Here is a 10,547-nt window from a genome sequence, read left to right on the forward strand (position 1 = left end):
TATTTGAGGGGTGGAGAAGAGTGTCTTAGTCTAGCATTTGTCGTCAGGTCATAGCCAGTACTGTCATAAATACCCTGCGCGTAGCACTTCGTCTTCTAATAAAATTAGATTTTGGCCAAACGACTGAGAACTGAACATCTACATAGCTACAGTAAACTTTATATCCTGTATGTAATGTGATGAACTTACTTTCTGATGACGTTCTAATGACGGGCAAAACACGCATGTCTAAAATTCGCTGGTCAAAAACCTCATAACTCTATCTGAGCTTGATTTTGGTAAAATATTAATAATAAAATGACACATACAAGTGTAAAGCCCCTATATCAATTTTTACAACATAGTGTTTAATTATTTTAAAAAAATACAGTGTTCTTTCCGTTTTCTTAAAAATAGCCGTTTTGAACACATGGTTTCAGCCTGACAGTGACAATGATATTGATGAATATCTTGAGAGGAAACGTGAACTTATGGGTCTTTTTCTTAGTTGAAACTTCTGAGAATCCAAAGACTTAAGCAAAAGTCCCCATGTAATCTCATTGCAGTCAAGGAGAAACAACTGAGATTTTCTTTCCTAGGGTTTACAAGCAAGCTCTCTCATTTCTCTGGGAAAAATCTCAACCCTCCTAAATCGTTGCTTCTATGCAAAATATGGAATTGCAGTTAGATTTGTTTCATTCTAGGCATAAAATTGCTTGGGCAGTCAGCATCCCAGATTGGAGGGAGTATACCTGGTGAAATTGCATGGGAATAGGTGCCCAGACTACGAAGTAGGACCTCTTGAAAGTCATTTGAATGTAAATGTGGCAGCTGTTGTTCCTGATCCCACTTTTAGAATACACAATGTCCAAGCCCAGTGGAGTGAAAAAAAAGCTTTTCTTTCCCCCAACACACAGAAAAGCTAGAGTCACATTTCATAAAAACACCCAGCTACACTTCACTTTTAAAAAGTAATGCCGCAAAGCCCTGACAGCTGCGTTGCCATACCAAGAATGTGTCTCCTTCAATGAGAATTTCCCAAAGATTAACCAAGTTTCACTAAAGAAAAAAAGAGAGCGAAAATGCCCTCATTCAGCAAATCTCCACTGCTCAGTTGACCAGTCACCGTTCAGTGATTCTGGAAATGAGGAGCGCTATGGATATTTTTTTTCCCCACTCTACCAACTTTCAAGTCCAATAATACGTGGTTATCTCGACAGGCTGCCGTTAGCCTTATGTACGATAAATCACAGCATGACAGACTGCAGCTTCAACTAAACATAATGCTGGAGGCAAGCAAATACACCCCCTGCACCCTTTACGCTCATCATCGCCATTAATAGCGTTCATGTTGAGAAGGTGAACGGCAAGGCTGCGTTCGTAAAGCCAAGCTCATGCACCAACTGTCCCGAATGACAGTGATTTATACGCCGTCTGAGAGGGACAAAGCAAAGCTCTGGTCGTTTGAGCGTGCGGAAATTAGCGGATTCCTCCCAAAACAAGTTGACCGTGACAATGAGCTTGATTTACAGTAAGATTTTCTCTTCCTGTCAAAGAGAGACGCCGTTTAGACAAACAGAGGTGGGAAACGATGATGTATTGTTTTGATTTAGGCATCGTAGAGTCGCGAGTAAGACCTTTTCGAGTGCTAATTACCGGATGCCGCGGAAGCTGTTGGTTGTTGGTCTTTGCAGGATTTCAGGAGAAGTGTTATTTCAGGCAATTATCACAATTTAAAAAAAAAGAAAAAAAGGTAACTTTAGCTTAAATTGAAATGTAAGGCATTTTTTTTATCTTTATGAAGGGTATTTGAAGTGTATTGATAGACTTTTGGGGGACTTTTAAAAACTGATATATATTCTAAACATGTATTTTAAATATATATAAAATATTTATTTGGTCATGACATCTTTCTTCTAATGTTATTGTAGTTCAAAAAGCTCTAAACTATTTTATATATAAATGCAAAAAATGATGCCTGATGAAAAGATGCCTTAATGTCTTATGTAAAAAAAAAAGAAAATATTTATTTTTTGCATAAAATATTCTGTCAAGTTATGTATTTTCTTTTAATCCAAGTATTGTTTATTTTCAGTTCACAAAAGTCTTATCTGCAGATAAGATTTTATAATATGAAATATGTAGAAATGCAAGAAATGTGCGAAATCTTTACAAATGCAGATAATGGAAAAAATTTAGAAATGCAAATATATACATACACACACATTTGTAAAGATTTCATAAATTTCTTGCATTTCAAGGATTTCACATTTCTTATCATAAAATCAACTTTTGTCAAATTATCCATACATTATTATTCTAGATCAAATAAACATTCAGATATATCAAAATAATGAAGACCGATTGCATTTCTTAAAGATTTTGCATTTATTAAAAAGTTTAGACTTTTGTAAACTGAAATCCAGGTAAAATCATCTTTTCGAAAGATTTTGCATTTTTTCTTGCATCTCTAAGCATAAACCTTTCGAATTTGGTCAAATATCCATATATATATATATATATATATATATATATATATATATATATATATATATATATATATATATATATATATATATATATATATATATATATATATGTATATACACATTATGTACATTAAATGAAATATTCCCAATTTGATACATTATAGTTTGCATTTTTAAAGAAATAGGAATTTCATACACCAGTATTTGAGCTGATTTATGTGCTTCATTTGCATTGCCATCATGACTGCGAGCAAAAACAAACACACAAGGTATCCTATCACATTTACAAATTAGACATTTGATTCATTTGTGAAAAAACAAACTGACAAACTAACAAACTGACAAGTGGCCATTAGGCCAAACTGGTGTTTATGGTTTAGTTGTAGCCGTTGCTTTTAATCTTGGTGAATAACGGGGGTGGTGGTATTTACAGCACTATAAACTGACACAATAAAGGCCTAATTGCATTAGCAGTCAGTGAGGGTCACACAACTTTCACATTGATCTCAAATGGACTGAGCACACAGTAGGTCACCGCAATAATGCAGTTCATTGATCCAATTTTGCGTATATGTTTATTTATAACCATCCCCCTGCACCACAATTATTATTTATTTCCTTATTTTCCTTAGTACCCAGCAGTGTACTTAACTTTAGCTTATGGACACACTACTATGCTGTGTTGTCGAAAGGATCTGGCACAGTATTACAGTTCTGATTACGTTCTTCATAATCTGATGACCGACCTCTGCTTTCTGCTTCTGAAAACTAATGCCATGATGTCAAAAGCAAATGTGTCTATGTAGATACTTCTTGGTAGGATTGTTTATCCCTTTAAAGCTTCATTTTGAGCCTCTACTGGAGTTCAAACAGCATACACACATATAAACTTAGTTTTCGAAGTAAATAAATAAGATTATTGGAGTAAGAAGATACCATTTCAGTCTAATTCAAAAATTCACATTAAATCAATGTGTTACTTGCAATTATGTTTGTAATTATCTGAGAAATTTACTAGCAATTGAAAACTGAAAGTGAAAATGGTTTCAAAGTAAAACCTACACCAATTTTATTTCAGCGTACGCAACATTTTAACGCATATAAGAGGACGATGGCCTTTTAACAGAATTGCAAAATATAATGACATTTGCTTCAACAATTCACTCTTACGGCAGATCATCAGTTTTAAGTTTTGGCGACTTACTGGGTAATACATATGAATTTCTACGATCATATTCATATTTTTTCGTACAATCTTACACCCCACTGATGTGTTAGGTTTAGGGATGGACCTTCATGCCACTTTTTTCTAAAATATACTACAGTTTTCGTACTTATTTAAACAAAATCCCCAACGTGTAAAACAATAATGCTTTCTCATGAGATTGGGTTGGTTTTCAAACAGTTTTGCTCAAGAACCCTCCTTATCTGTCATTGGTTGGGAAGATAGCCACACCCCTAAAATCACACCATAGGTTGAGCCAATGTTGCTTTGTTAGGCAGGTTGCTCAAACATATAGAGCAATATTTTGATAGTGCCAAAACATTTGGGTTTTTTTTCTGTTTTTTTTTCGGGAGGCTACAAATGGTTTATTTATTTAGTTGCCTCTACATTTAATTAAAATTACAGATAACCATTAACAATGTGTAAGGAAAAACTGACTAATCGTGATTCGTGGACTTGCAGGAACAATCCCAAAAGTAAGCAAATGACGTTTTCTTCTTAAAATTGGTGTATTCGATTGTATTTCTGAGCAGTGGTTGAGCAAGAAAATTGCCTCTCTGCAAAAGAGTCTTGTGAAGACCGTGATCAGATGTTTCTAGAACTGCAGGTTTAAAGAGACCTGGCAGGGGTGCAATTCTGGGGCTCCTTAATAAGAGGAAGGTGCAATGAACAACACTTCACACACTGTGAGTCCACCTTCCATTGATGTCGACACTCCTTCACAATAGCTCAGCTATGAAGCCTTATTACATGAGAGCCTCCGCATCCCTATAGAAAGTCCCTGGGGAGCGCAAGCAATTCATTGGTTTGTTTCCATCATTGTTTCATCTCATTGCGGTTCAAACAAGTCAGTAGTTTATGGAACCAAACCAAACCCACATGAAAGAGCTCGGACTATTCGAAAAATTGACATTTTGGTGAATTCATTAGCAAAAATATCCAAATTATGTAACGCTATCCGTCAAAACGTCCACATACAAGTTAACTTTCATAAAGATCACTCTTGAGAAGTAAATTCACACTGCCTAATGTAAAAAGAGAAATGATTAGAATAAGATAAAAGAGAGAAGAAATTAGCTTGATGTTTATCTTCGTTCTCTTTGTAAGGGCGAACAAAGGGAGAATTGCCTGAGCTTTTCTTTTCATGGAAATCGCTCGCTTGTGGGGACCATCCCAGAGTCCTCATCAGCTTGGACCATGACAACCGGGAGAATACAGGGCCGTCCTCGAAAGGTCAAACCCATGGGGACCCACCAACTTCAGACTCATTTAGTACCGCTACACAACACCTCACGCCACACTACAGAACTTGGGGTCTCACGAATTTAACCCCACGAAGCTTGTTACCCTGAGCTGCCACAAAATAAACACAGGCGTACACAATTTTACATTAATTAATAACTCAATTTAAGCCATGATAAGGTTTATAAGGTAACACTTTACAATAAGGTCTCATTTGTTAACCTTAATTAATGCATTAGCAAACATTTATTTTACAGCGTTTTATTCATCTTTGTAAATGAAAGGTAATAAAATACAATTATTAATTGCTCGCTCATAGTGCATTAACTAATTTTAACAGAACTTTTGGTTTTAATAAATGTATTAGTAAATGTTAAGAATAATAAAAACTGTACAAAATGTGTTAATTGTTAGTTCAATGTTAACTAATGTAGTTAAAGGGTTAGTTCACCCAAAAAGGAAAATGTTGTCATTAATTACTCACCATCATGTTCTTCCAAACCTGTAAGACTTTCGTTCATCTTCGGAACTCAAATAAAGATATTTTAATAAAATCTGAGATTTCTGTCCCTTAATTGACAATCTATGCAACTACCATTCAAGCCCCAGAAATATAGTCAAGACATCGTTAAAATAATCCAGTGGTTTAACCTCAGTTTTATGAAGTGAAGTGAGTGAAAAACATAATTTACCACTTCATTTAAAAAATATTCATCTCCACGATGCATGCATGTTGTTTTGACAAAAGTGTTGAACGTGGTAGTTGCGTAGCTGTCAATGGAGGGACATAAAGCTCTCAGATTTCATCAAGCATATCTTTATTTGTGTTCTGAAGATGAACGAAAGTCTTACGGGTTTGGAACGACATGAGGGTGATCCATTTGAAATGTTTGGGTGAATTAGCCTATCCCTTTAAGGTAGTCTTCAGCTGTACGACAGTAAGTGTAGAGCCAATGGAGCTTTGCTGTGGATCCATTTTTGTTGGTAGTGAAGAAGCTACATATTTTGTTTGAAACATTAGCTACATGATATTAACTAATGTTAAGTAATGAAACCTTGTTGTAAAGTTTTACTGTATCCTGCTGATGATGAAAAACTGATTAATTATTTATTTTTATCTGGTATTTTTTTAAGCAGAGTGACCCTCCAAAAAATGTGTCCTCTTAAGATAAATGATCCAAAATATCAATCCAATTTTCTGAGCAATTTTGCAATTTAACCAAATGCTTCCTTGGTTATTGTAATGGTCATTTTAGTTAGTTATCTACTAGTTCACTTTAACTATGAACGTTTGACAAACCCAAAGTGTCCAAATACTTCAGTATACCATGCGTTTTATAATTTAAAAACATCATTTAAAAACATATCAATTTATTGTATTAAATATTTGTCTTGAAAGTGTGTGTGTGCCATCTTTCTTTAGAAAAAATGTGGCTTGATGTTTTGTCTAATGCAATGCCATACCCCACTTTAAGAGCGTCCAAAGAGATTTTGTGCATCTTTATGTATATTGTATAACATCTCTTCTATCAATCTACTACAGTATAAATTTTTCAACAGCCCTGCTGTTATGAGGAATGCACATGTGTGTTACGGAATAAAAAAAAAACGATTTAACATCTCAAAGCATTTTATTCTCTCCCTCCTCAAGCTGAATTAAAGTAAAAAAATGAAAATTACAAAGAAACAAACAGGTTGCAGTTACTACCCCAGCTGTAGTACTGTCAGTCCACGCATATTCTGCAAATATTTGCCATTATATCCATAAAATACATCAGCATTGGCCATGAATGCCCCTCACGCCCTCACAACAAACCCTCAGACCCCAAATAGGAGGGAGTTCGAGAGTAGGAGGTAAAAAAAAAAAAAGCTGTAAATGCCCATTTGCTTTACAGGATCAATCTGGAAATGCAGTTTCCCACTGTCAGAAAAAACGCTAACAAACCCACCCTAGAAAGTCAAACACTGTTCTCTACATCCTTAAACTATAGTTATCCATCCATATTACAGCCTTAAGTGAAGGATCATGGAGAAATGAAACATGCAGCAGTAAGCAGGTACACCCTCACCCATTAGTATGGGATGGGTGGTGAGTCTAAATGCTGGAAAATGCCCTAGTTAACGAGAACAAACTTCTATTTAGAGGGACAGAAGGAGGCTTAAAAGAAATATGAATCATTTATCCTTAAGCAATAATTCATGGTTTTACATGGAAAACAGAGTGCAGCCAAGCCCTCTTTACTTTACACTACACTTCCATGCTGCAAGTTTACAAGCCGCTCCATAATAAATAACAGAGGAGGCTGTGCGTAATAGTATCAAGCATCCTCGCGCACAGCCCAAACCAAAACGCTCCAGCTGTTTCTGCAACAACACGCACTTTTCTCTATTGAACATGCATCTCACCATTGCTGAAGAACAAGGCGTCTTTCTATCCAGCGGCTTGGAGGTTACGGTCGCTTTTCCGGAAGGTGTTTTGCTCTTAATTTCGGTGTCTCGTTATCATGATCTCCCGTTTGGAAAATGAATAGAAGGGAAAATGTCCAGGGCGCCGCATAGAGAGAGCGCGCGAGAGAGAGAGAGAGAGAGAGAGAGAGAGAGAGAGAGAGAGAGAGAGAGAGAGAGAGAGGAGTGCGCATGAATAAGAAGAGCCGTGTGTTTGACTGCGGAGAGCTGGAGGGCGAATAGCGTCCGTGTGCTGTAGTGATGAGTCCGTGAGCGCTTGCAGTGGAAAGCAGTGGAGCACAGGCTGGAGGCTGGAGAAGGGAATGCCGAGGAATGACAAGCGGCTTCCACCATCCACAGTCGGCTCGTACCATGTGTGCGCACGGGAGGGGGGTGCGCGCGTGATCGCGAGCGCTTTTTACGCGGGCTAAAACGTGTAAAAATTACTACAATAAAATTGTGTTTGGTAACATGCAAGATACACCTAACCGCATACGGTACATATGATGCTGTATCTACTGTATGCTGATTTACTGTAAAATAATTGAAGTAGGCTAAACCGTATAAATTTGATTAATTTACGGAGAAAAATTACGAAAATGATAATCAACAAGGCAATTACATTTAAAATTATGTTTTTGTAAATAAAAATCATGTATAGTTCATGAACAAAATTGTAATTTCCCCAAATCTCTGCCTGAATTTTTTTGTTTGTTTTTTTGTTTGTGCTTTGAATAGTTTTTGTTCCCCTTTGGGAAGGTACGTCACCTGTCTCAATACATTTTGCATTATGCCTATATTTTGTTTTAAATAGATTGGCATATTAAAAATTATTATTGCCCTTATCAAATACTGCTCATTTAAATAATCAGGTTTTACAAAAAAAAAAATACTTTTTGAAAACACATTTATGACAAATTAAGAAATTAAACATTGGGTATTGCCAGCTACGGTTCTTCAAATTCCATTTGAAAAAATATATATATTTTAATTACTTAATAAAGTTTTAATTAATTGTTTTAATTAATAAAATAATATATGTTTCATTAAGATGTTTACACAATAAAATTTGACAATAAAAAAGTGATGAATATAAGTGATCAGAATTCTCACATATAGCCCCTCTAACCAGATGAAATAATTATTACTCATTTTATTATAGTAGGCTATATAGCCCATAGCTCACATAAAACTAATAAAATAAAATTACTTATTTTTATTATTGAACAATAGAAACTATAGAAATACAGATCATACAACAGTATTTGATTAATATAAACATCTTTGAAATTCTGTAAATGTCCCATATCAATAGTTTTAAAGGGGTATAATTGCTATAATTGGGTCCCCAGTTCATCTACCAACCCAGAAAACATGAAAAGTGACAACCCAGGAGCTTTGTTTTGGTAAGCCTTTCTCTGCAAGCATGTCGAAAATAAACCGAAAAAATAAAGCAGCAGCTCGTTTGCATAAAGGAAACACACAAAAACGGTGCGTTTTTGCTCACACCGAAAAAGGGGCAAATTTGACAAGCTATAATAAATGATCTGGATAATGATATTACGATATTACATTTTGTGAAAGGGGGCATAATATGTCACCTTTAAACTCAAATGTCTACTTTTAATGAAATTACAAATTACCCTTTAATCACATACAAGTGAGCTTGTGAAGGAAATCTCATAATGTTTTTGCAACAACCTCTGCCCAAACCTCTAATGCCAGAAATGTGTAGGTTAATATAGGACGCAACCTTTGTGTTTTTCACTTTCTCTTCCTTTGTTAGGCCTCACCGTTTAAGCCTTGCCCTCAAATCTAAAGCTATATGAATACTCTTCTTTTCCCCATTGCTTCTTTGTAAGGTTAAAAAGAATGGTCAAGGGTCCCTATCCATCCAACTTATGTTTGGTTACCCTGAGAACAAGAGAGAGGCCAGAAGGTGGTATGTGTGGGGTTCAATTCACTGCATTATCCCCTGAAAGCTAATCTCAGGCCAGCTTAGGCCTTCTTACCGCTCCCTGACTGTGAATGGCTGAGTGAAAAGTTAAATATGCTTTCACATGTAAAACTGCCAGGCCAAGTTGGGATTGTGAAGGTGTCAGTGTGGGATTTGGAGACCCTTGGTTGACATAGGCAACTGGAAGACTGGGGGGGTGGGGGGGTACATATCTTACTATATGTACTTTTTCATTTTCTTTCATCTCGCAATACATCCTCGTGATCTCCTACACTTTCCTTCAAACTAAAATTCCAGTGTAGCCACAAATCCTTTGTGTAAATATATGGGTACAAAACGAGAGCAGGCTTAAACAATTGGAATGTTCCACCCTCAAATCTCCTGTCATCAAGTCTTACCTTCACCTGGATCAGCGAGGGCCTGAAGGCACCATCAGCGGCGCAGCTCTGGCTTCTCTCCAAGCATGAAAGCCCAAAGGATGCGGAGGCTACAGCAGATTACCAGGTCATTGCAAACGCTGCCCTTCAGGCACAGGACACCCTACTGAGGACAGCATCAGTGCTTGTGTGCTGGTGCATGCCTTGTGTTTGCAGAGTTTCAGCAAAGTAAGCCAAGAGAACAATCATTATTCCAGCCAACTACTCACCAGGATCAATGCAGTACACTTAAGAAAAGAAAAAGCTGTCCCTTTTGCTGATTTTTTTGGGGTGATCCCACTTCCAGGTGAAACATAAGGGCAGTTATGAAGTCGTTACACATTGTTGAATGTCTTTAGCTGTGCAGACAACACAATATACATTTTTCAGAATACCATTCTCACTAGTTTACCTTTCTTTCACGTCATCTTCTACAAATGCATTAAAATCTGGGGTTATTTTTCTACCCAAATCCTGGGTTGAGCATTGGTAAAATTTTTCTGTGTTTGGGTAGTTTTTGTGTTTCCCAGCTCCTGGTTCAAACGTAACAACCCAATATTTGGGTAGTTTTTGTGTAACCCAGATCCTGCTTCAGAAGTAACAACCCATCGGGTTGAATTATTTATCGCGGGCTATTTGCGACCTCCTCAGGAGAGAGCAGTGCAGCTCCGTAAAATTGGTGCATGTCTTCGGTAAAATACGGGTTTGTGTAGCCAACATTTTATTGTATCTATATAAATTCGTTATTATTCTGTATCGTTTCATGTTATGCAAAGCAACATACAGGGGCACGA

At 36.5% G+C, this 10,547-nt stretch overlaps 1 protein-coding gene across 6 annotated transcripts in view; it reads right to left on the minus strand.

Annotated features, from left to right (window-relative positions):
• tenm4 (teneurin transmembrane protein 4) overlaps positions 1–7,739 on the minus strand; it is a 252,402-nt gene extending 244,663 nt beyond the window's left edge. For all 6 annotated transcript variants that reach the window (XM_077206971.1, XM_077206972.1, XM_077206969.1 and 3 more), the window contains exon 1: positions 7,342–7,739. The gene's annotated coding sequence lies outside the window, so the exon portion shown is untranslated. The remainder of the gene's footprint in view (positions 1–7,341) is intronic.
• Positions 7,740–10,547: the final 2,808 nt, after the last annotated feature.

This window comes from Siphateles boraxobius, unplaced genomic scaffold (genome assembly GCF_051911475.1).
Source record: "Siphateles boraxobius isolate OS27281-9 unplaced genomic scaffold, OSU_SipBor_1 6, whole genome shotgun sequence".
Lineage (NCBI taxonomy): Eukaryota > Metazoa > Chordata > Actinopteri > Cypriniformes > Leuciscidae > Siphateles > Siphateles boraxobius.